We start from the raw sequence: 27110 nt of genomic DNA on the forward strand, positions 1-27110 counted from the left end.
AGGGAGGATAGTGGGCCAGGCTGAATGTCAGGGAGGATAGTGGGCCAGGCTGAGTGTCAGAGAGGATAGTGGGCCAGGCTGAGTGTCAGAGAGGATAGTGGGCCAGGCTGAGTGTCAGGGAGGATAGTGGGCCAGGCTTAGTGTCAGAGAGGATAGTGGGCCAGGCTGAGTGTCAGGGAGGATAGTGGGCCAGGCTTAGTGTCAGGGAGGATAGTGGGCCAGGCTTAGTGTCAGGGAGGATAGTGGGCCAGGCTTAGTGTCAGAGAGGATAGTGGGCCAGGCTGAGTGTCAGGGAGGATAGTGGGCCAGGCTGAGTGTCAGGGAGGATAGTGGGCCAGGCTGAGTGTCAGGGAGGATAGTGGGCCAGGCTGAGTGTCAGGGAGGTTATTCACGCTATAGGATCAGATCAGGCCCAATGTGCCCAGGCTTGATGAGGCCTGCATCTCCACAAAGGCCAGTTACTCTGGTTGATTTCTGTGGCGCTGCACTAATTGTTACTGAGAGAGCAGAGCTCCAAGCTGATAGCATGCAGGAATGACTGAGTCACTGGAGGTGATGATGGGTATAGTCCCTGTTATACACCTGAAGTCTCACACCTAGGAGAGAAGAAGCATGTTTATGCCACAGAGTGTAGACCTGGGTTCGAGAGAGGGAGTCGACTAGGAGAGAGGCTAAAAACTGAAACTGCCAGAGAAGATGTTGTGAAAATGAATTTATTGACAGAATAAATGGTTACAACACCATTTGTTAATCTACAGAAGGGTTTCCTAACCGCTCAAGGCTCTGCTGACACAGCTTGACTGGCGTCCTCTGTGCCTCTAGCATTGTACCATCTGATCTGAGAAGGAGCATTCACTCCCACTTCCCAAACACTCCTCTCCCACTCAGTCCCACCACCAGACACTCAGCTGTCCCCTCCCACTCAGTCCCACCACCAGACACCCAGCTGTCCCCTCCCATCCTGTCCCACCACCAGACACCCAGCTGTCCCCTCCCATCCAGTCCCACCACCAGACACCCAGCTGTCCCCTCCCATCCTGTCCCACCACCAGACACACAGCTGTCCCCTCCCATCCAGTCCCACCACCAGGCACCCAGCTGTCCCCTCCCATCCAGTCCCACCACCAGACACCCAGCTGTCCCCTCACATCCAGTCCCAGAGACACCCAGCTGTCCCCTCCCATCCTGTCCCACCACCAGACACACAGCTGTCCCCTCCCATCCAGTCCCACCACCAGGCACCCAGCTGTCCCCTCCCATCCAGTCCCACCACCAGACACCCAGCTGTCCCCTCACATCCAGTCCCAGAGACACCCAGCTGTCCCCTCCCATCCAGTCCCAGAGACAGCCAGCTGTCCCCTCCCATCCAGTCCCAGAGACACCCAGCTGTCCCCTCCCATCCAGTCCCAGAGACACCCAGCTGTCCCCTCCCATCCAGTCCCAGAGACACCCAGCTGTCCCCTCCCATCCAGTCCCAGAGACAGACAGCTATCCCCTTCCACTCAGTCCCACCACCAGACACCCAGCTGTCCCCTCCCATCCAGTCCCAGAGACACCCAGCTGTCCCCTCCCATCTAGTCCCAGAGACAGACAGCTATCCCCTTCCACTCAGTCCCACCACCAGACACCCAGCTGTCCCCTCCCATCCTGTCCCAGAGACACCCAGCTGTTCCCTCCCATCCAGTCCCAGAGACACCCAGCTGTCCCTTCCCATCCTGTCCCAGAGACACCCAGCTGTCCCCTTCCATCCAGTCCCAGAGACAGCCAGCTGTCCCCTCCCATCCAGTCCCAGAGACACCCAGCTGTCCCCTCCCATCCAGTCCCAGAGACACCCAGCTGTCCCCTCCCATCCAGTCCCAGAGACACCCAGCTGTCCCCTCCCATCCAGTCCCAGAGACACCCAGCTGTCCCCTCCCATCCTGTCCCAGAGACACCCAGCTGTCCCCTCCCATCCAGTCCCAGAGACACCCAGCTGTCCCCTCCCATCCAGTCCCAGAGACACCCAGCTGTCCCCTCCCATCCAGTCCCAGAGACACCCAGCTGTCCCCTCCCATCCAGTCCCAGAGACACCCAGCTGTCCCCTCCCATCCTGTCCCAGAGACACCCAGCTGTCCCCTCCCATCCAGTCCCAGAGACACCCAGCTGTCTCCTCCCATCCAGTCCCAGAGACAGCCAGCTGTCCCCTCCCACCCAGTCCCACCACCAGACACCCAGCTGTCCCCTTCCATCCAGTCCCAGAGACAGCCAGCTGTCCCCTCCCATCCTGTCCCAGAGACACCCAGCTGTCCCCTCCCATCCAGTCCCAGAGACACCCAGCTGTCCCCTCCCATCCTGTCCCAGAGACACCCAGCTGTCCCCTCTGTGCTCCCAGCCTCCCACCCCGGCTATAGTAACCCATTAACGCTCTGTCTACTTAAACAACACACTCTTGACAGTCCTCCACCATTCCCAGTCCCCCTCCACTAACTGCCAAAACACACACATGCACGCGCACGCGCACGCACACACACACACACACACACACACACACACACACAGACCTCTATTTCAGGGTTCTGTCAAACTGTTTCTGAGAGTCGTTGTAATTATAAACGCATCCCACCATGCATTCACATTATTAGGCAATATGTTCTAATTCAATTAATTGTGGTCCTGTTGGTCAAAGAGGCTTCTGGGATGCTTTTTACTCATTAGCTGTGCAGAATCTGTCCGTAACCTAATGAACAATAATAATCCTGGGTTGTGTAAAACGCTGCTGGGGAGATGCTGCCTGATGGCCTAGCCTGGTAATTGGCTTGTCCTACATTCCGCTTCGTTAACAGGAGAAAGCAATAAAACAGCAATAATAACACCCCCAAACTGCCATCAGAGAAGAAATGCAGACACCTTGTTTTAGAAATTTCAGCAGAAGGGAAGTGAGACACAGGGCATTAGCTAGAAGAGAGCTGCGGGCCAGATAAAACAACTCCCACTGAACTCCCACTGAACTCCCACTGAACAGACTGCCTGTTTGACCAGCAAATAGTCTTTGATGTGTTTAATAACAGAAACAGAGAGATTCAGTCCACATGGACATGACTGTCAGGACAGAGTCATTTACCAGTAGTCAGACATCAGGTAGGAAATGAACAGATAGCAATGAACGATGGAATGGCTGTAGTTGTTAACTACCACAATGAGGCATTAATTGCAGGAGCATAACTGTATATATTCGCCAAGCTACTCCACTTTAACTCATCTGGGAAAAGGGATACTCCCACACAGAGGTCAGAGTTCACTAACAGCAGCTACAGGGCTCAGTCTGGAGGAGAGGAGCGTGTTGAATACCATGGTAATGGTGGTGGCATCCTCCTCTACCCTGCAGGCATCCGTAGCTGTGTCTATGTGTGTGTGTGTGTGTGTGCGTGCGTGCGTGCGTGTGTGCGTGCGTGCGTGTGTGCGTGCGTGCGTGCGTGTGTGCGTGCGTGTGCGTGCGTGTGTGTGTGTGTGTGTGTGTACGTGCGGAACGAGAGAGAGCTCTGAGCTCTAGGGGATTTTCTCCTCCATGCATTACTCAGTCTATCTCAAAGAGCTGCTTGCTCATCGCTGTTTGTTTTCGACATTGTGAATCTGTAAATTACCGAAATATTCAAATAAACAATTACCGCTTACAGGCACTGGCAACAATGTGAGGAATTTCTCTGGCTGCGTTGTGTGTTGCAGCCTGCCTCCACTAAGCCTGTGGCTTTGTCTTTCACCAGACACTACAGAGGCTGTGGGTATTGCCTCAGAGAGACACACTAGTCACCCCTAAATCTCTTTTGACCAGAGTCCCCTGCTTGGCCCCGACAGGGTCACAGAATAGTTTCCCTTTGGTAAGGTGAGGGAGATAACAACATGTCTTTTTCACACACTCACAGACACTCTCCTCCTCTCTCTCTCCATCACGTCTGTGTTGGAGGCAGGTTAGAAGAGGAATCGGAGGTGATGTTTCAGCCTGGGGATTTCAAAAGCACTTTCGGGAAGGTTTTTCCATTTTATTCCACTAGTAAAGTCTGAAACGGTTGGAGGAAATGACAAGGAAGGTGAATGTGTGTCAGAGCTACTCTCCCTTTCATCTCAGATTGCTAGTCCTCAGGCACTGAGCAGAATGGAGAGGAGGAGAAGAACCAGGAGGAGGATGGTACTGACCAGTCTCACTTTCCACTTCTTTCTCTTTCCTCAATGCACCTGACAATTGTATCAGCTACCTGCCATCTGATTGGCTCGGAGGACCATATAGGCAAGAAGATTTGATTTTAATCTCTGTCATTTGATTGGTTCCTTTATTAGCAGAAGCTGTTTGCGGTTCAGATTGTGAGGTAACTCCATTATTGTAGGTCCAAAAGCAGTTAGCTCATAAAATAATCAAATATATTTTCTCTCACATCTGTTTCTTTCACTAAGGCAATATGGCCGCTGCAGTAGAAATGATGTGGCATGTAGGAATGATGAGGCGTGTTGCTCCTGTAAAAACACTTGTTTTCCAGGCCGTCACATGTCTGTGAGTAGCTTTGTTAACCACAGGTAAAAACAAACACTGGGGGAGCTCATTGAGAACAAGTGTTCCTTTGCAGTAGCCTAACTCTGAGCTGACAAGGTAAAAATGTCGTTCTGCCCATGAACAAAGCAGTTAACCCACCGTTCATAGGCCGTCATTGAAAATAAGAATGCATTCTTTACTGACTTGCCTAATGAAATAAAGATTAAATAAACAACACCCAAATAGGCAGGGAGGGAGGGAGGCAAGGAGGGAGGCAAGGAGGGAGGGAGTCAGGGAGGGAGGGAGGCAGGCAGGCAGGCAGGCAGGGAGGGACACATATGTTTCTTCACTTTAGGCTCTTTGAGATGTCTCTCTGGGGACGCTTCTGTACTGCTGAACCCTTTGTTCAACACATTGGTGCCTTTTTAGAGACATCCAAGAAATGCCTCCTCCGTCACACACACACAAATGCACCCAAACAACATACAAAAATTGGAACAAAAACACACAAACACTACCCACTGATCTGACAATAAAATGCTCTGTAGGGACAGACATAGTAAGTAACTATTTGTCTCTACTATAACACTTACAACAATATCTTGTCTCAGAAACAACATGTTGCTTGACTTCCTTTTAATCTTCAGCCTAGTAACTAATACCACCTGTCCTGTCCTGGCAAAATGAACATGTCACGCTAGAGTAGACGATCCTATATAAATCAGCAGTGGCATGACCAGACCAGTCTCTACACACAGCCTCTACACACAGCCTCTACACACAGCCCATATGGAGGACCAGGAGACTTCACCAGAAAACCAGAGAAAACCCTACACCAGGGAGGAGTGTTTGTTGTTGGCCATTGAGAGAAAGACAGAGAGAGAGAGAGATAGAGAGAGAGAGAGAGAGAGAGAGAGAGAGAGAGAGAGAGAGAGAGAGAGAGAGAGAGAGAGAGAGAACAAGAGAACGAGAGAACGACAGAAAGAGAGAACGAGAGAGACAGAAAAAGTGAGAGGAGTGTGATCCAAACATGTGTAGACTGAAAAGAACAGAGCCTGAAGGAATGAAGTCACAATGTAAGCACTGTGTTTGAGAGAGATACCAACATAAAACAATGTGTTAACAGCTACACAGCTGGCCCAGTTTGCATGCACCCAAATAATCAAACAAGCGGGCCCTCTCCTCTCCTCTCCTCTCCTCTCCTCTCCTCTCCTCTCCTCTCCTCTCCTCTCCTCTCCTCTTCTCAATAAATTGAATAAACCCAGTGTGTGTGTAGGAGATGAACTCCTTGCTCTGAGGGGCTGATGGGTGTTTTATGGGTCTGTACCGGGCGGTGACCGTGCCCATGGCCTCTTGGGGATCATAGATATGGGCAGAGCAGGCTGTGAGGTGTGTGAGGGGGTGGAGAAGGGGCCATGGATGACAGTTTAACAGCCCCAGGGCTTCCATTTCCACAGCCCCCTGGTTGAGCTGAGTGGGAGAGGGGTGCTGTGGTGCAGCTCTGTGCTGGGCCACATCAACTCCTACAGCTGTTGCTCACCCCAGGGGCCCATCTGGTGCCACGCATCCCATACCATGCACACACACACACACACACACACACACACACACTCGTACAACAAGTGCATGGTGTCAAGCAACCTTAGCCCACATCCGCTCCAATATCTACCACACAGTTTTAATTTAGGAAAATGAAGCTGCTCTTCTCCTGCCTGCTCTCTCCCTCCCAGCAGGCCTTAAACACACACAGACTGGTCCTTAGAACAAATATAAACTGCTCAGGCTTGGATGATTGGGCAGGCTTTACGTTTCAATGTGTTTTTGGGAGCTAAGTACTTCTGTAGGAAATCCTGTTAAAAGCATTAGCTCACTAAGCTCAATGCTCTCTCTTTAGTTGGCCTTGCCCTGTACCCCCTATGTCTGTCTCAATTAACATACATCTTAATGTGTATGTATGAAACTGTAGTTAACGGTGTACGAACTGTGAAAAATCAGTTGTGTGTGATTGTGTCTGTTTGTGATAGAGGGGTTGACCACACTTACCTGCAGTAATCAAGGTAATCATAGAAGAGGGGGGTATCGGACACCAGGAGTGTTCAGGAGGACACATGGAAGAAAAGAGGACACAACATAGAAGAGGTTTAGCAACAGGGTTGGATTGGTTTCTGTTGTTATGTTGAAAACCAGACACCACAGTTCATCCCTGTAAGGGGTCAGACAGCAGCAACGAGCATTGCATTTCAGGAGGGTCTAAACAGACCCAACAGTGACCTGGGGCTAGAGGGAGAGCCCTGTCTGAGACCCTCTATCACATTCCCCATCCAATGTCAACCTGCCCTCCTTCTCCTCCACCCCTCCATTCTCTCCTCCTGACAGATGCTTAATCCCTTGAACTCTGACCCCAGGAAATTCACTCTCCCAACCTTGACCATTTTCTTTCCCCTCCCTCCAGCATGCCTGGCTGATCTCCATCATCCATTATCATTCCATTGTCTGAGGCCAAGGAAAACAATTTAAATTCCCGTGGACTGACATCCACTTGTTAAAGGAGAGAGGGGAGGCTGGGACTGAGGTGTCTGCAGGGTGCTAGCCTGAGGTGTGCTGCTCCATAATGGAGCCTGTCCTGCCACGTAGCCTTCCAACTAGTTTGAGCATCTTTATTGGAAAACAACGAAATAACAGTCAGCCTACCGGCCACTTCTTCTCGCTTGGCAGAAGAATAAAAATACAAAATCATTGGTTTGATCATCTTCCTGCTCACGTCATACCTTGATATACCTGTGTTTCCATTCCATTGGGTTCTAGTTGTTGGTGATGTGTTATAGGTTCTATGTGAATAATGTGTGGTCTAGTTGTTGGTGATGTGTCATAGGCCTTGTCATGACGTTGGCCTGGGGGTAGGTTTATGACAGTCATAAATACCTCTTCCCCCCTTTTTCCTCTCTCTACCCTATTGATGTTACATTTGCAAACACCTTGGTTAACATAGAGATTCTGGGAACATCAGAAGGTGGGGGAAATGAACTATATTCTGGTAATTCGACCAATTGAACATATGCGGTGGTACTTAATGAATATGATGTCAGTTCGGTTGTCATCTGAGACATTCTCATCAATGATAAGATGACATAAACTCTACAGTGGAAAGTCTACACATCAGAGTTATCGGATTCACATGGAATTGTTGTTTAATGTAAATGTTTGAATATAAAATGATTTGTGATGGCATGAAATGTGATTTTAGCTGCTAAAATGTGAGATTTGGGTTTTCAATCAGTGGCCCGCCCCTGTGAAGGGACATGTGCTATAAAACGTTTTAAACACGCCCTCCTCTCCATTCCTATATAAAGCCTTGAGGACAATATAACCTCCTGTTCCGAGGATGTGAGGACGACGGTACGATGTCAGAATGGTTCAGATAATAACTACAGAACGAAGCCAACATCAGTGTGAGCTTTGGTTGCGAATGGTATGAACTTTGAACTCTTATTCACTACAGATACCTCCTAGCCGTTGAGTTAGCAACAGCAGCTGCAAACGCAGGTTAGGAAGGAACAGACAGAGTATCCCGTCTACCACACAACGACATTACTACAACATATCCAATTACCAGCAGAGACAAAGAAAAAAGGACTCGGTTGGGCAACACGGCCTTCCATCTAACACTAACCTACCGAAGCGCAGCTCAGAGTAAATATTTATTGCATTTTCCTTTTCCAAATGGGCGGTAATTTAGAATGCATAAGATTCTGTATTTACGATAGCAAAGCTTTGCCCTTTGTTCCTCAGTCTTCCCGCTCTTTCACTCAAACCCAGCCCCTTTTCTTTTGTGTAACCAGCTGTCATATCTGTTCCGCCCGCTAGGGACGTTTTCCTTTATGACGTAATTTGTAATCAAGTTATGATTTAATTATGTGTATGTGTAATTCTGTGTGATTAGTTAGGTATTTAGTAAATAAATAATTAAACCCAATTTTGTATTGCTGATTCAACTTGTTAGCCAGGGTCCGTGCAAGAATTTACAACTTTCAGATGAGACTGAATTAAGATGACGATTAATATTGACTGCTATTGTTGTAAAATATTACTAGGTCTTTAAGAGTTTATTCGGAAGATAACAGCTCTATAAATACTATTTTATGGTGCCCCGACTCTCTAGTTAATTACATTTACATGATTAGCTTAATCAGGTAATATTAATTACGGAGAAATTATTTTATAGAATAGCATGTCATATCACTTAATCCGGCATAACCAAAGACACGACAGCCTTATGTGAGTAATGTGTGGTCTAGTTGTTGGTGATGTGTTATAAACTCAGAAAAAAAAGAAAAGCCACTTTTTCAGAACCCTGTCTTTCAAAAAGAATTCATAGAAATCCAAATAACTTCCCATATCTTCATTATAAAGGGTTTAAACACTGTTTCAAATGCATGTTGAATGAACCATAAACAATTATCGAACATGCACCTGCGGAACGGTCGTTAAGACACTAACAGCTTACACACGGTAGGCAATTAAGGTCACAGTTATGAATACTTAGGAAACTAAAGAGGCCTTTCTACTGACTCTGAAAAATACCAAAAGAAAGATGGCCAGGATCCCTGCTCATCTACATGAATGTGCCTTAGGCATGCTGCAAGGAGGCATGAGGACTGCAGATGTGGCCAGGGCAATAAACTGCAATGTCCGTACTGTGAGACACCTAAGACAGGGCTACAGGGAGACAGGACAGACGGCTGATCATCCTCTCAGTGGCAGACCATGTGTAACAATATCTGCACAGGATTGGTACATCCGAACAGGATGGCAACAACAACTGCCTGAGTTACACCAGGAACGTACAATCAGACTGTCCGCAATAGGCTGAGAGAGGCTAGACTGAGGGCTTGTAGGCCTGTTGTAAGGCAGGTCCTCACCAGACATCACCGGAAACAATGTCGCCTATGGGCACAAACCCACCGTCGCTGGACCAGACAGGACTGGCAAAAAGTGCTCTTCACTGACGAGTCGCGGTTTTGTCTCACCAGGGGTGATGGTCAGATTCGCGTTTATCATTGAAGGAACGAGCGTCCAATTATTTTAGAAAATGACATTTTATGCTAATAAAAAAATATAGGGTCAAAATGATTGTTTTAAATACCTTTCAAAACCACATCTTGTAAAGATAACAGCACTTTTTGTAAAATATTTTATGAGTTGCCTGTACTCTGGAGCGGGATCAATTTGGAGGTGGAGGGTCCGTCATGTTCTGGGTTGGTGTGTGTCACATCATCATCGGACTGGGCTTGTCGTCATTGTGGGCAATCTCAATGCTGTGCATTACAGGGAAGACATCCTCTTCCCTCATGTGATTGCCTTCCTGCAGGCTCATCCTGACATGACACTACAGCATGTCAATTCCACCAGCCATACTGCTCGTTCTGTGCGTGATTTCCTGCAAGACAGGAATGTCAGTGTTCTGCCATGGCCAGCGAAGAGCCCGGATCTCAATCCCATTGAGCACGTCTGGGACTTGTTGGATCGGAGGGTGAGGGCTAGGGCCATTACCCCCAGAAATGTCCGGGAACTTGCAGGTGCCTTGGTGGAAGAGTGGGGTAACATCTCACAGCAAGAACTGGCAAATATGGTACAGTCCATGAGGAGGAGATGCACTGCAGTACTTAATGCAGCTGGTGGCCACACCAGATACTGACTGTTTCTTTTGAATTTGAACTCCCCTTTGTTCAGGGACACATTACCAATTTCTGTTAGTCACATGTCTGTGGAACTTGTTCAGTTTGTCTCAGATGTTGAATCTTGTTCTGTTCATACAAATATTTACACATGTTAAGTTTGCTGAAAATAAACACAGTTGAAAGTGAGAGGATGTTTCTTTTTTTGCTGAGTTTAGGTGCTATGTGAATAATGTGAGGTCTAGTTGTTGGTGATGTGTTATAGGTGCTATGTGAATAATGTGAGGTCTAGTTGTTGGTGATGTGTTATAGGTGCTATGTGAATAATGTGAGGTCTAGTTGTTGGTGATGTGATATACAGTGCCTTGCGAAAGTATTCGGCCCCCTTGAACTTTGCGACATTTTGCCACATTTCAGGCTTCAAACATTAAGATATAAAACTGTATTTTTTTGTGAAGAATCAACAACAAGTGGGACACAATCATGAAGTGGAACGACATTTATTGGATATTTCAAACTTTTTTAACAAATCAAAAACTGAAAAATTGGGCGTGCAAAATTATTCAGCCCATTTACTTTCAGTGCAGCAAACTCTCTCCAGAAGTTCAGTGAGGATCTCTGAATGATCCAATGTTGACCTAAATGACTAATGATGATAAATACAATCCACCTGTGTGTAATCAAGTCTCCGTATAAATGCACCTGCACTGTGATAGTCTCAGAGGTCCGTTAAAAGCGCAGAGAGCATCATGAAGAACAAGGAACACACCAGGCAGGTCCGAGATACTGTTGTGAAGAAGTTTAAAGCCGGATTTGGATACAAAAAGATTTCCCAAGCTTTAAACATCCCAAGGAGCACTGTGCAAGCGATAATATTGAAATGGAAGGAGTATCAGACCACTGCAAATCTACCAAGACCTGGCCGTCCCTCTAAACTTTCAGCTCATACAAGGATAAGACTGATCAGAAATGCAGCCAAGAGGCCCATGATCACTCTGGATGAACTGCAGAGATCTACAGCTGAGGTGGGAGACTCTGTCCATAGGACAACAATCAGTCGTATATTGCACAAATCTGGCCTTTATGGAAGACTGGCAAGAAGAAAGCCATTTCTTAAAGATATCCATAAAAAGTGTCGTTTAAAGTTTGCCACAAGCCACCTGGGAGACACACCAAACATGTGGAAGAAGGTGCTCTGGTCAGATGAAACCAAAATTGAACTTTTTGGCAACAATGCAAGACGCTATGTTTGGCGTAAAAGCAACACAGCTCATCACCTTGAACACACCATCCCCACTGTCAAACATGGTGGTGGCAGCATCATGGTTTGGGCCTGCTTTTCTTCAGCAGGGACAGGGAAGATGGTTAAAATTGATGGGAAGATGGATGGAGCCAAATACAGGACCATTCTGGAAGAAAACCTGATGGAGTCTGCAAAAGACCTGAGACTGGGACGGAGATTTGTCTTCCAACAAGACAATGATCCAAAACATAAAGCAAAATCTACAATGGAATGGTTCAAAAATAAACATATCCAGGTGTTAGAATGGCCAAGTCAAAGTCCAGACCTGAATCCAATCGAGAATCTGTGGAAAGAACTGAAAACTGCTGTTCACAAATGCTCTCCATCCAACCTCACTGAGCTCAAGCTGTTTTGCAAGGAGGAATGGGAAAAAATGTCAGTCTCTCGATGTGCAAAACTGATAGAGACATACCCCAAGCGACTTACAGCTGTAATCGCAGCAAAAGGTGGCGCTACAAAGTATTAACTTAAGGGGGCTGAATAATTTTGCACGCCCAATTTTTCAGTTTTTGATTTGTTAAAAAAGTTTGAAATATCCAATAAATGTCGTTCCACTTCATGATTGTGTCCCACTTGTTGTTGATTCTTCACAAAAAAATACAGTTTTATATCTTTATGTTTGAAGCCTGAAATGTGGCAAAAGGTTGCAAAGTTCAAGGGGGCCGAATACTTTCGCAAGGCACTGTAGGTCCTATGTGTAGTGTGTCTGACTAAATAATACCTGCTGAGAGTTAAGAGCAGGCCATTTCTGTCTTATTATGCGGATTGACATAGCATCACACCACTACATTACAACTTAATCACATTGCTTTAAAAAAAATGTTTAACCTTTATTTAACTAGGCAAGTCAGTTAAGAACAAATTCTTATTTACAATGACGGCCTACCGGGGAACAGTAGGTTAACTGCCTTGTTCAGGGGCAGAACAACATATGTTTTACCTTGTCAGCTCGGGGATTCGATCCAGCAACCTTTCGGTTGACTGACTGACTCAGATCATCACACCACTACTTTACAACATAATCACACAGCTAGGAGTGAGGTTGTTATCTCTCTCCCTGGGAAGGATGTTAATTACACAATAGGAAATAAAAAAGAAGGCAAAGATACATTTGTGCTTAACGTTTTGAATATGCAAATTAGATGGCTCTCAATGCCCTAAAAATGTCACAGGCATTCAGCAAGGAGATACTTCATAAGTGTGAGCATTACGTCTGCATCCCCGAGGTGAAACGGCAGCTAAAGCAGTGATAACCTATTGTAACCTATATTATCCCTCTTTGCACTGAAATCTCTCTCCATTAGCCAGGCCTGATTGCTACATAAAAGCAGTGTCTGTAGAGAGGCAGCAGAGCACACATTCAAAGCTCCTCTTCAGATCAGAGGGAATGAATTCTAGCCAGGACTCATTATGCTCTCTATTGTCCCCTGTACTGTCTCAAGCTCACACAAGACCAAGTCCAGATGACACAGAGAGGCTCGCTCCACTGTACGGTGATTTGAAATGTAAAACATGATTAAACCTTTGGCTTTACAGGCCACACGTTTCCCCTCACCCTGTATGCTACAATAGACCGATTATTGGAGGAAAGCGGGCTTGTTATTGTGTGGACTGAGATTTTACTTTTGTGGCCACTATCGTGGCCAGAGGGTTTGAGAATGACGCTAATATTAAAAAATATTCATATTAAAAAATTATAAAGTCTGCTGCCTCAGTTTGTATGATGGCAATTTGCATATTCTCCAGAATGTTATGAAGAGTGATCAGATGAATGGTAATTAATTGCAAAGTCCCTCTTTGCATGCAAATGAACTGAATCCCCCAAAAACATTTCCACTGTATTTCAGCCCTGCAACAAAAGGACCAGCTGATATCATGTCAGTGATTCTCTCGTTAACCTGTTGAGTGTAGGGGGCAGTATGTTGATGTTTGGATGAAAAACATACCCAAATTAAACTGCCTATTTCTCAAGCCCAGAAGCTAGAATATGCATATAATTGTCAGATTAGGACTCTAACTAAACATTAAACACTCTAAAGTTTCCAAAACTGTCCAAATATTGTCTGTGAGTATAACATAACTGCTATTGCAGGTGAAGACCTGAGGAAAATCAAACTAGGACTGTAAAAGCTGTAAAGCTGTAAAGCTTTTTAGAAATCTGACACGCCAGGTGGATTAACAACAAGCTAAGCTGTGTTTTGCTATATTGCACTTGTGATTTCATGAAAATTAAATATCTTCAGTAATTTAATTTGAATTTGGCACTATGCAATTCAGCGGATGTTGCCGAAAATGATCCCGCTAATGGGATGGGTGCACCAAGAAGTTAACACAGGTGTGAGTGTTGACGAGGACAAGGCTGGAGATCACTCTGTCATGCTGATTGAGTTCGAATAACAGACTGGAAGCTTCAAAAGGGGGTGGTGCTTGGAATCATTGTTCTTCCTCTGTCAACCATGGTTACCTGCAAGGAAACACGTGCCGTCATCATTGCTTTGCACAAAAAGGGCTTCACAGGCGAGGATATTGCTGCCAGTAAGATTGCACCTAAATCAACCATTTATCGGATCATCAAGAACTTCAAGTAGAGCGGTTCAATTGTTGTGAAAAAGGCTTCAGGGCACCCAAGAAAGTCCAGCAAGCGCCAGGTCCGTCTCCTAAAGTTGATTCAGCTGCGGGATCGGGGCACCACCAGTACAGTGCTTGCTCAGGAATGGCAGCAGGCAGGTGTGAGTGCATCTGCACGCACAGTGAGGCAAAGACTTTTGGAAGATGGCCTGGTGTTAAGAATGGCAGCAAAGAAGCCACTTCTCTCCAGGAAAAACATCAGGGACAGATATTCTGCAAAAGGTACAGGGATTGGACTGCTGAGGACTGGGGCAAAGTCATTTTCTCTGATGAATCCCCTTTACGATTGTTTGGGGCATCCGGAAAAAAGCTTGTACGGAGAAGACAAGGTGAGCGCTACCATCAGTCCTGTGCCATGGCAACAGTAAAGCATCCTGAGACCATTCCTGTGTGGGGTTGCTTCTCAGCCAAGGGAGTGGGCTCACTCACAATTTTGCCTAAGAACACAGCCATTAATAAAGAATGGCACATCCTCCGAGAGCAACTTCTCCCAACCATTCAGGAATAGTTTGGTGATGAACAATGCCTTTTCCAGCATGATGGAGCACCATGCCATAAGGCAAAAGTGATAATTAAGTGGCTCTGGGAACAAAACATCAATATTTTGGGTCCATGGCCAGGAAACTCCCCAGACCTTAAATCCCATTGAGAACTTGTGGTCAATCCTCAAGAGGCGGGTGGACAAACAAAAACCAACAAATTTTGATAAACTCCAAGCATTGATTATGCAAGAATGGGCTGCCATCAGTCAGAATTGTGCCCAGAAGTTAATTGACAGCATGCCAGGGCGGATTGCAGAGGTCTTGAAAAAGAAGGGTCAACACTGCAAATATTGACTCTTTGCATCAACTTCATGTAATTGTCAATAAAAGCCTTTGACACGTATGAAATGTTTGTAATTATTCTTCAGTATTCCATAGTAACATCTGACAAAAATATCTAAAGACACTGAAGCAGCAAACTTTGTGGAAATTAGTATTTGTGTCATTCTCAAAACTTTTGGCCACGACTGTGCTCACCTTGCATCACCCATACACACTACTCCATACCAGAACAACAACCCATCGTGAGACTCACAAAGAAAATCACTACCTCGTCAATGAACCCTGCCTTTGAACAAGGTTCAAACCAGCCTCTGCTATCAATCAATCAAAATACAGGGCAGGGTACTGTGTTGTGCCACTCATCAGATTGTGTTGCTTAGGGAGGGCTGGAGAACAGAGAAAGATGAGACACTACAAGAAAATTAACAACGGTAAGAACGTGGAGGAGTTCAGGCATCGCCCTGTAGGGCTAATCTGGATCAAAGGGACATCAGGGAGTTCTTTGTTTTGCTGAGGCTGCTCTGGCACCCCTGACACGCCAGCGCTGTGAACTCTGACCCTGGGGCATCGGAGCCCCCCACCACAACCTCAGGAACCCTGGCACAAACACAGATGGTTCACAAACACTCTAACATGTATTATTCATCTATTTCACTACTCCTTCCCCCTCTCATCTCATCCCCCTCTTCTCTCATCCCTCTCTACTCTCTTCCCCCTCTCCTCTCATCCCCCTCTCCTCTCACCCCTCTCTACTCTCTTCCCCCTCTCCTCTCATCCCCCTCTCCTCTCACCCCTCTCTACTCTCTTCCCCTACTACTCTCATCCCTCTCCCCTCTCTCATCTCATGCCTCTCTACTCTCTTCCCCCTCTAATCTCATCCCTTGCATCCATCTCTCCTCATTCCCCCTCAACTCTCATCCCTCTCCCCTCATCCTTATCTCCTCTCATCCTTCTCTCCTCTCATCCCTCTCTCCTCTCATCCCTCTCTACTCTCTTTTCACTCTTCCCTCTTTCTCTCATTCCTTTTCTACTCTCTTCCCTCTCTTTTCCCAGTGGAGTCACCCTGGGGTGGGCATTATGCCGCCTCTCTGACTAGAGGGGGTAGGTGAACGGAAGGGGTGAGGGTGAGGGGGGAACCAAAATCTAATTTCATATTCCCCCTTTCTTCTGGGACTGAGGAGCTGAGGTGGCTAGGATGAATACTAGACTGTATTTTACTGTTGAGAAGAGGAGGAATACTAAGAACCCACCCCAAATGTGTTTGATGGGGTTGTATTTTAGTGTTGAGAAAAGGAGAGGAGGAGTACTAGACTGTATTTTAGTGTTGAGAAAAGGAGGAGTACTAGACTGTATTTTAGTGTTGAGAAGAGGAGAGGAGGAGTACTAGACTGTATTTTAGTGTTGAGAAGAGGAGGAGTACTAGACTGTATTTTAGTGTTGAGAAGAGGAGAGGAGGAGTACTAGACTGTATTTTAGTGTTGAGAAGAGGAGAGGAGGAGTACTAGACTGTATTTTAGTGTTGAGAAGAGAAGGAGTACCAGACTGCATTTTAGTGGTGAGAAGTGTATTTTGTGTGGAAATAGCCGAGGGGACCCTGGCCTCATCTCTCCCAGGTCAGCACACTAGAGAGTTAGGGTTGTATCACTTGATTTGATTTCAGAATGGGGTTCTGTGACTGGTGCATGACTTCTCCTTCAGACTGGTATGCTGTGAGGAGGCAGCTTCTGTGTTGGGCTGAGCCAAGTTAATTGCCTTAGATAGGACCCTGTGTTAGTGAGAATGTCTTTCAGGCCAGGGTGTTGTGGTTGTTGTGGTTGGACATATTCTCCTGGACCATAAGCTTAAGATTCTCAATGGGAAGGTTTACTTAGCTGATGACTTAAACTGAACTCTTCCACTGCTCTATCTTTCGCTACTTACTTCAATCTCAGACTGAGTATTTTCTGGTGAGGTCAAAATGAGGGGTGTACAAAATAAATTCATCAGCGATTGGATCATCTCTAACCAATCAGAGTATCAAGGCCAATGACGAATTTTCAAAACGCCACTTTACCCACGTGTTCTGACTCTGGCCCAACCTATGGGTTTCTGGGACCAATCAGAAGGGTTAGAATGTGTTTGTGTTCTCGAAATTGTCAGAGAGGAGCTCAGATCCAGACTCCTTGCGGAGAAGAAAGGAACGTCCGTGTGGCGTGGCATAGCGTTTAGCCAGAACAAGGAGTTTGGTTAGCCAGGCAAAAGGGTAACTGGGATTAAGAGATGAACCTTCCATTAGAGCACTGGAGAGGGCTGTAACACCCTATCTGTGTTTGTGTGTGTTCTGCCTGTGTGTGTGTGTGGAGTGTGTATCCTGGAGTGTTCTCTCTGCAGAGGAGAAGAGGATCACAGTGAGAAGATGCTAATGTGAAGAGGCACAGTAATACACTACATTACCAAAAGTTTGTGGACCCCTGCTCGTCGAACATCTCATTCCTCAATCATGGGCATCAATATGGAGTTGGTCCCACCCTTTGCTGCTATAACAGCCTCCACTCTTCTGGGGCAGCTTTCTGCTAGATGTCGGAGCAATGCTGTGGGGACTTTCTTCCATTCCTCCAAAAGAGCATTAATGACGTTGGGGACTGATGTTGGGCAATTAGGCCTGACTCGCAGTTGCCGTTCCAATTCACCCCAAATGTGTTTGATGGGGTTGAGGTCAGGGCTCCGTGCAGGCCAGTTCTTCCACACCAACCTAGACAAACCATTTCTGTATGGACCATGTTTTGTGCACGTGGGCATTGTCATGCTGAAACAGGAAAGGGCCTTCCGCAAACTGTTGCCACAAAGATGGAAGCACGGAATCATCTAGAATGTCATTGTATGCTGTAGCGCTAAGATTTCCCTTCACTGGAACTAAGGGGCCTAGCCCAAACCATGAAAAATAGCCCTATAGACCATTATTCCTCATCCACCAAACTTTACAGTTGGCACTATGCATTCAGGCAGGTAGCGTTCTCCTGGCATACAAACTCGTCCATCGGACTGCCAGATGGTGAAGCGTGATTCATCACTACAAAGAACGCGTTTCCACTGCTCCAGAGTCCGATGGCGGCAAGCTTTACCCCACTCCAGCCGACTTTTAGCATTGCTCATGGTGATCTTAGGCTTGTTGTAGAAACATCTCAAGGATGGTCAATGGAAACAGGATGCACATGAGCTCAATTTTGAGTCTTATAGCAAATGGTCTGAATACTTATGTAAATAAGGTATATCTGTTTTTATTTTTAGTAAATTAAAATAAAAAATAAAATAAAATCTACCTTGACATGATGAGGTATTGTGTGTAGATTGATGAGGATATATTTAATATATATATTTAATTTAACCCTTGTTTGGTGTTTTTCAATGTTTACTAAAAGAAAAATGATACAATCAATCATTTTTTCAACCTGGGACTCATTGGCCTTAGCTCATATATAGGAGAGAGGAAATCTTTACTCACGCACACACACACACACACCCGCACAAGCACACACACAAGCACACACACACACACACACACACACACACACACACACACACACACACACACACACACACACACACACACACACACACACACACACACACACACACACACACACACACACACACACACACACACACACAAGGACAAAGCGATGCAGGTAAAATGTATTAATCTCTCCCTGCTATGCCTCTCCAACTTCATATGCTATCAATAATACCTTAATTGCCATGTTACACACATATGCACCGGCAAACACACAGACTTGTGCACATACACACTAAGGCACTGCTTTTCCATAAAACACATGAAAAAACAATCTAGAACAAACACATTTTCTTCACCCCAAACACACTCATTAGCCATTTATTTTCAAAGATGCCTTTGAGTGCGAAAACAAGTGCCGACTCTGCAGGGGTGGAATCAAACATTGAAATAACTGTAATAATGAGAAGGCTTTAATTTCCAAAACAGCAAGGACTCCATTGAAAAGCGTGATCCTTTGAACTGAACAAATTGCTTGATGTAATCTCTCACTTTCACAATTCGTCATCCCTGATAATTCTTCCCCCCCCCTTTCTGTTATAAATCATTGAACTCTGGTGAGTTTCCTTGTGCGTTTACTTTGGACAGGGTCATAATAATTCAAGGTGAACGCCAGGCAGCCAGGCAAGCTAGAGGCAGGCCGGCTCGATAATGACTTCCCTTTGCTCTCTGTTGTTTCTGTGCCTGGCGCTGCTCCCTACAAGGCAGTGGTGACCCCAGAGGAGAAACTCTGGTCTGGCTGTGGTTATTGGACCGAGCTCTGGGACCTGGGAGGGGAGTCCAAGTCCCCCTCCGCTTCCCCCTCTCTACCCCTCATTTCACCACATCAACACAACGCCCCCGCACTGGATGGGACAGGCATTCTCTTCCATTTCCTCTACAGTGGGACGTAGCCAGCCACACCGTACTGCATGGGAAGTAGAGGAACACACACACATCTGCCGTGCTGCTGATCATTAGCACCTAGTTGAAACAAATGTCCCAAAGTAAGCAGAGTCCATCTACACATGATCAACGTATCTCTCCACTGTGGTTGAAACAAAGCTGAGATTGTAGCTGTTGTAGCTGCACCCAGACCAAGCACACACTCAAACGAGCTGTTTCACCAAAACAGACTGAAGCACAGTAGCTCGGAGTGACACAATTAACTTTTGATTGCTAATAAAACCAACAACTGGGAACATATCACATTTCCTGTGTAATACCTATTCACAATCCCAGAGTTGATGAAAAGTGAAATGTGTGAGAAGAAATCTAACTCCCTCCTTGTAGTTGACAGTAATGAAATCACATGGCCACAGAGGCAGTCAGTAGAAACATCTGGCCTTCAAAGAGGTACAGTACGGCTGCACTGACGTTGGTCTGAAAGCACTACCAGGGTCTGTCCCAAACACTGTTCAACTGACAGGATGTGTTGGCTACTCTGCCATGTGCCGACTCCACAGTCCTTCTCACAGTGCTGTACAGTGTATTTCCATGGACAATTTCACCACATGTGATTTACAAAACACCTAATGCCAATACTATAACACACAAGGACTTTTATTAAAATGTACGATAGAATATCATGGATACGGCCAGTCAAGTTAACCATCTCTATCACTATAAATCAGAGAGTAAAAAACATATTTCCCATGAAGGAATTCTAAAGAGTTCAATGGCTGAATGACAAAAGCCTTGCTCTACCCCTCTCCCCCTCTCCCCCTCTACTCCTCTCCCCCTCTCCCCCTCTCCCCCTCTACTCCTCTCCCCCTCTACCCCTCTCCCCCTCTACTCCTCTCCCCCTCTACTCCTCTCCCCCTCTCCCCCTCTACCCCTCTCCCCCTCTCCCCCTCTACTCCTCTCCCCCTCTACTCCTCTCCCCCTCTACTCCTCTCCCCCTCTACCCCTCTCACAATAGCATAGTGCATTCATTATGATCAAATTAACTTAGGACCAGGAGCTGTTTTAAGGTCAGAGGTGACTGAATGGACATGACTGTGATGTGATGTGAGTGGGCCTGGAGGGATCTCCATCACTATGTACTAGTCAATATGCACAGGTTGTTAAAAGATGTATGCAGAGAGGCTATCATCGATTGGTGCTGGAGGACAGAGTGAGAGGACATTAAGGAGATCTATACAGGGGGCTTACATCTCTGTATGACATTTAGACTAATCACAACACTGACCCCCACATCTCTCAGTCTCCTAGGACCACTACACCTAACTCACTGCTGTAGCAGGGACAGATAGGCTCACACACGCTACTTACTGTTCACTGCAGATTGAAGTGAATTGAAAACATGGGGTTTAAGGAAATGACAGTTGAATCCTAAATAATGATCCCCTGATTATGGAGAGAAGGATTCTGTTCCTTAGTACTTCTACCACCATAACCATCCACAAGACCCACAAGTGACGGGCAGGAAGAGAGTGTATTATGTTTCCACAGCGCTAAACCTGAGATCGCTGTGCGGTAGGACGGCAGGGCCCTGCTAAACCCTGCAATTACCTCCCTAAACCCCCTCTCCTTTCCTCTCCTCCTCCCTCTACAGGAGGGCAGCTTTCACAGACCATCAACTGAGGCTGGATTAGACCCTGTATGAGTAGGGCACAATTACAGACGGCCGTTCTCTCGGCTCCACCCACACACACACCGGGTCATTTCTCCACCCTCTCCATCAGGCAGCTGGCATTCAGATGGGCACGGCTTCTCAGGGCGTTGCGGTGCGCACATGTTACCCGGGGGCCAGGGAATGCCAGGGTTCCACATGTGCTGTTGAAGGGGTAGATGGTAGTCTAGAAGGTGTGTTGGCCACGTGTGACGACACACAGGAGAACGTTCCAGAACTTCCAGCTCTGACTGGAGATCCAATCAGAGTCAGAGGAGGGAAAGGCTGTGGTCTGGTGGGCACAGTGTTGGCAGACTCTGCTCATTAACATCTGTAGAAAGGATTTGGAGTTATACTGTTCTGACGTAACACACCACCAGATATCTATTCAACTCTGCAGGCCTACTGATGACTCATCAAGATTAGTCTATGCAGAAATCTCATCATTGCATAAGCACAAGCTAAAATAACCAGCGTGAAATGGCTGGATAGAGGAAGCACCATTCTTCTCTCTGTTTTAAAATGGCTCTGGTCTTTCTTCCTGTCTCCAGAGAGAATCTCCAGCTGTCATGTGCCTCCATGTGTATAAAAAAGGACCATCAAAGAACATATTTATTTCATTCCAGGCAATTTCCCTAATCCCTGATGAGCTGCAGGGGAGAGGGTAACATTATGGATGTGGGTTAGCAGGTGGTACTGCAAAGATTGTGTGGGATTTTGTGTGTTTGTGTGTGTGTGTGTGTGTGTGTGTGTGTGTGTGTGTGTGTGTGTGACTGTATTCATAAAGCCTTGTTTAAATGTAACTTTTTTTATGTGAAAATGTCACCCATGTGTTCTTTACGCCCTCCTGTGTCTTTGTGTGTGTGCATGTGTTGATGGGGATAGGGGTATTAGTGTGGCGCAGCCAGAACCCTCTCTCCCAGGAGAAGGGACTGAGCCCCTTGAAGCAGCTTACTTCTCAAGGATTAGTTTATCCAATGTGCACTAATCACAGATAAACTCCCCATTGGTGAGCCCTCTCACAGAAGAGTCCTCTGTCTGCTCTCTCCACAGGCCAACCGAGCATCAACAGCCTGGGAGGCAGGAGGGGACGGGGAGATGAGGGGTGAAGGGGAGGCAGGAGGGGACAGGGAGATGAGGGGTGAAGGGGTGACAGGAGGGGTGAAGGGGAGGAAGGAGGGGACAGGGAGATGAGGGGTGAAGGGGAGGCAGGAGGGGACGGGGAGATGATGGGTGAAGGGGAGGCAGGAGGGGACGGGGAGATGAGGGGTGAAGGGGAGGCAGGAGGGATGAAGGGGAGGCAGGAGGGGTGAAGGGGAGGCAGGAGGGGACAGGGAGATGAGGGGTGAAGAGGAGGCAGGAGGGGTGAAGGGGAGGCAGGAGGGGTGAAGGGGAGGCAGGAGGGGACAGGGAGATGAGGGGTGAAGGGGAGGCAGGAGGGGACGGGGAAATGATGGGTGAAGGGGAGGCAGGAGGGGTGAAGGGGAGGCAGGAGGGGTGAAGGGGCGGCAGGAGGGGTGAAGGGGAGGCAGGAGGAGAGACAGAAGGGGACGGGGAGGCAGGAGGGGAGAAGGAGAGGCAGGAGGGGGAGGCAGGAGGGGACGGGAAGATGAGGGGTGAACGGGTGGCAGGAGGGGTGAAGGGGAGATGAGAGGTGAAGGGGAGGCAGGTGGGGGGAAAGGGAGGCAAGAGGGGACGGGAAGATGAGGGGTGAAGGGGAGACAAGTGGTGAAGGGAAGGCAGGAGTGAAGGGGAGGCAGGAGGGGTGAAGGGGAGACAGGAGTGAAGGGGAGGCAGGAGGGGTGAAGGGGAGACAAGGTGTGAAGGGGAGGCAGGAGGGGTGAAGGGGAGGCAGGAGGGGGAGGGAAGATGAGGGGTGAAGGGGAGGCAGGAGGGGTGAAGGGGAGGCAGGAGGAGTGAAGGGGAGGCAGGAGGGGACGGGAAGATGAGGGGTGAGGGTGAGGCAGGAGGGGTGAAGGGGAGGCAGGAGGGGACGGGAAGATGAGGGTTGAAGGGGAGGCAGGAGGGGTGAAGGGGAGGCAGGAGGGGACGGGAAGAGGAGGGTTGAAGGGGAGGCAGGAGGGGTGAAGGGGAGATGAGAGGTGAAGGGGAGGCAGGTGGGGGGAAAGGGAGGCAAGAGGGGACGGGAAGATGAGGGGTGAAGGGGAGACAAGTGGTGAAGGGGAGGCAGGAGTGAAGGGGAGGCAGGAGGGGTGAAGGGGAGACAGGAGTGAATGGGAGGCAGGAGGGGTGAAGGGGAGACAAGGTGTGAAGGGGAGGCAGGAGTGAAGGGGAGGCAGGAGGGGTGAAGGGGAGGCAGGAGGGGGCGGGAAGAAGAGGGGTGAAGGGGAGGCAGGAGGGGTGAAGGGGAGGCAGGAGGAGTGAAGGGGAGGCAGGAGGGGACGGGAAGATGAGGGGTGAGGGGGAGGCAGGAGGGGTGAAGGGGAGGCAGGAGGGGACGGGAAGATGAGGGGTGAGGGGGAGGCAGGAGGGGTGAAGGGGAGGCAGGAGGGGACGGGAAGATGAGGGTTGAAGGGGAGGCAGGAGGGGTGAAGGCGAGGCAGGAGGGATGAACAGGAAGATGAGGGTTGAAGGGGAGGCAGGAGGGATGAACGGGAAGATGAGGGTTGAAGGGGAGGCAGGAGGGGTGAAGGGGAGGCAGGAGGGGGCGGGAAGAAGAGGGGTGAAGGGGAGGCAGGAGGGGTGAAGGGGAGGCAGGAGGAGTGAAGGGGAGGCAGGAGGGGACGGGAAGATGAGGGGTGAGGGGGAGGCAGGAGGGGTGAAGGGGAGGCAGGAGGGGACGGGAAGATGAGGGGTGAGGGGGAGGCAGGAGGGGTGAAGGGGAGGCAGGAGGGGACGGGAAGATGAGGGTTGAAGGGGAGGCAGGAGGGGTGAAGGCGAGGCAGGAGGGATGAACAGGAAGATGAGGGTTGAAGGGGAGGCAGGAGGGATGAACGGGAAGATGAGGGTTGAAGGGGAGGCAGGAGGGGTGAAGGGGCGGCAGGAGGGGTGAACGGGAAGATGAGGGTTGAAGGGGAGGCAGGAGGGGTGAACGGGAAGATGAGGGTTGAAGGGGAGGCAGGAGGGGTGAAGGGGCGGCAGGAGGGGTAAACGGGAGGCAGGAGGGGTGAATGGGAAACGTGGGGTGAAGGAGAGACAGGAGGAGTGAAGGGGAGGCAGGAGGCAGGAGGGGTGAAAGGGAGGCAGGAGGCAGGAGGGGTGAAGGGGAGGCATGAGGCAGGAGGGGACAGGAAGATGAGGGGTGAAGGGGAGGCAGGAGGCAGGAGGGGTGAAGGGGAGAGAAGGGGTGAAGGGGAGGGACACACTCATGATGTGTTACATTTGTGTTATTGAGAAGAAATGGCCAACTCATTTCCAACTAGACCATCTGCAATCGATAACACTACCTCCACTGGCCCTAATATAATTTCCTGTCTTTCCATGACTGCTATTACAGATGGCAGTGGGGTCTAGTAACTGTATCATCAAATCAAATGTTATTTGTCACATGTGCCAAATACAACAGGAATTTAACAGCCCTTAACCAACAACGCAGTTTTAAGAAAAATACAAAAAAAATGTAATAAATAAAAGTAACAAATAATGAATCAGGTCAGAGCCCAGAGAGAGAGAGAGAGAGAGAGAGAGATAGAGAGAGGGGGAATACCCTGCAGGAAGCAGTTAGCCCAATTTCCCCCTGTCACCACTGGCCTTCCTGACAGCTCTGAAATGTGGACGGCAGTAACGAGCAGCCGTAGCAGCCACCCGCCGGTGTCAGCGTTTTCCTGCTCGTACTGACGGACCACTGGGCCCTGAGTGGAGTGGGGTGGAGGAGAGTGGGGGATAGCGGTGTGAGAGAGGGGGGTCAAGGGCAGCTTGTTACCTCTGAGTGAGTGTCAGTCTGGTGCAGCATGTCAATTTCAGAACAACTCGGCCCCCCTGCCCACCTTCTGCCCGATGAGAGTTGGATGTGGGGTAAAGACTGTGGTAGCCAGTCACTACCCTCTGCATCTGATTGCAGTCAATGGGTCAGTTTAACATCAGTACAGCATACACCCATCCTGGAGCTCACTCAGCGGTTTGGACAAAGTTAGCAATCATATGGCGCTGGTCCCAACTATAATGACTTTACCATGTGAATAAATGAATAACTACCATATCTACCATCTGATTTGACTGTCATGGAGTCGAACACTGACTCACCATCATCCTCTACCAGATGTAGGACATCTGCTGGTGTATGGAGTATAGGAGAACACCAGGAGAATGTGAAAACCAGGAGACTGCTACAACAGCGTCAAGGTGCTTCTTCAGGCTAGGGTCTATTTTTCTCAATTTCCGCCTGACTGACGTGCCCAAAGTAAACTACCTGTTGCTCAGGCCCTGAAGCCAGGATATGCATATAATTGGTAAAATTGGAAAGAAAACACTCTGAAGTTTATAGAAATGTTAAAATAATGTAGGAGACTATAACACAATAGATATGGTAGGAGAAAATCCAAAGAAAAACCAACCGGAATATACGTTTTTTTTTTTTGAGCTCTTCCAATGGAACGAATTGGCAATTCCTATTGCTTCCACTGGATGTCAGTAGTCTGTGTTCAAGGTTTCAGGCTTGTTTCTTCCAAAATGAGTAAGAACAATGAGTTTTACTATAGGGACACAGACTTGGAAATGTGTGTATGCGCGTGCGATGAAGGGGACACGCACCTGCTAATATCGTTGTCCTATTGAACATACTTATTTCCGTAAGAAATATTAAAGTTTAAATACATTTTAAGGTATCTGAGGATTAAATAGAAATGTATTTTGACTTGTTTTAACCATGTTTAGCGGTAGCTTATTGGATTCCTTTCTCTGCATGTTGAATGAGTGGATTACTCAAATCGATGTCGCCATCTAAACAGGCTTTCTGGGACATAAAGAAGGATTTATTTAACAAAATGACACTACATGTTGTCGCTGGGACCCTTTGGATGACAAATCCTTCAAAACGTAAATTAATATTTAATAGATATTTGTGAATTTATGAAACCTGTGCAGGTGGAAAAAATATTTTGATGTGGGGCACCATCCTCAAACCGCATGGCATATTTTCACTGCAAAGCCTACTGTCAATCAGACAGTGCAGTTAGATTAACAAGAATTGAAGCTTTTAACCGATATAAGACACTTGTATGTACATAAATGTTTAATATCAATAATTGTTCTGATTATTTATTTGAATACCACGTCCTCCAGTGTCACCGGAAGTTGTCCCGCTAGCGGGAATGCCTAGCCTAATTACTAAAAGCAGTGTCAGGGCTCTAGAATAGATAGTCCAACATAGAGAGACCTCTGGGGTGTAGAATCTATCACAGCTAACCTCTGGGGTGTACAGTCTATCACAGCCAACCTCTGGGGTGTACAGTCTATCACAGCCAACCTCTGGGGTGTACAGTCTATCACAGCTAACCTCTGGGGTGTACAGTCTATCACAGCCAACCTCTGGGGTGTACAGTCTATCACAGCCAACCTCTGGGGTGTAGAGTCTATCACAGCCAACCTCTGGGGTGTAGAGTCTATCACAGCTAACCTCTGGTGTGTACAGTATATCACAGCTAACCTCTGGGGTGTAGAGTCTATCACAGCTAACCTCTGGGGTGTACAGTCTATCACAGCCAACCTCTGGGGTGTACAGTCTATCACAGCCAACCTCTGGGGTGTACAGTCTATCACAGCTAACCTCTGGGGTGTACAGTCTATCACAGCCAACCTCTGGGGTGTACAGTCTATCACAGCCAACCTCTGGGGTGTAGAGTCTATCACAGCTAACCTCTGGTGTGTACAGTATATCACAGCTAACCTCTGGGGTGTAGAGTCTATCACAGCTAACCTCTGGGGTGTACAGTATATCACAGCTAACCTCTGGGGTGTACAGTCTATCACAGCCAACCTCTGGGGTGTAGAGTCTATCACAGCTAACCTCTGGGGTGTACAGTATATCACAGCTAACCTCTGGGGTGTACAGTCTATCACAGCCAACCTCTGGGGTGT

At 47.8% G+C, this 27110-nt stretch overlaps 1 protein-coding gene across 1 annotated transcript in view; it reads right to left on the minus strand.

Moving 5' to 3' along the window:
* The window catches only part of LOC139385511 (roundabout homolog 2-like), a 344996-nt gene that overhangs the window by 183971 nt on the left and 133915 nt on the right, over positions 1-27110 (minus strand). The window lies entirely within an intron of this gene.

This window comes from Oncorhynchus clarkii, chromosome 27 (assembly GCF_045791955.1).
Source record: "Oncorhynchus clarkii lewisi isolate Uvic-CL-2024 chromosome 27, UVic_Ocla_1.0, whole genome shotgun sequence".
In the NCBI taxonomy this organism is placed as follows: Eukaryota; Metazoa; Chordata; class Actinopteri; order Salmoniformes; family Salmonidae; genus Oncorhynchus; species Oncorhynchus clarkii.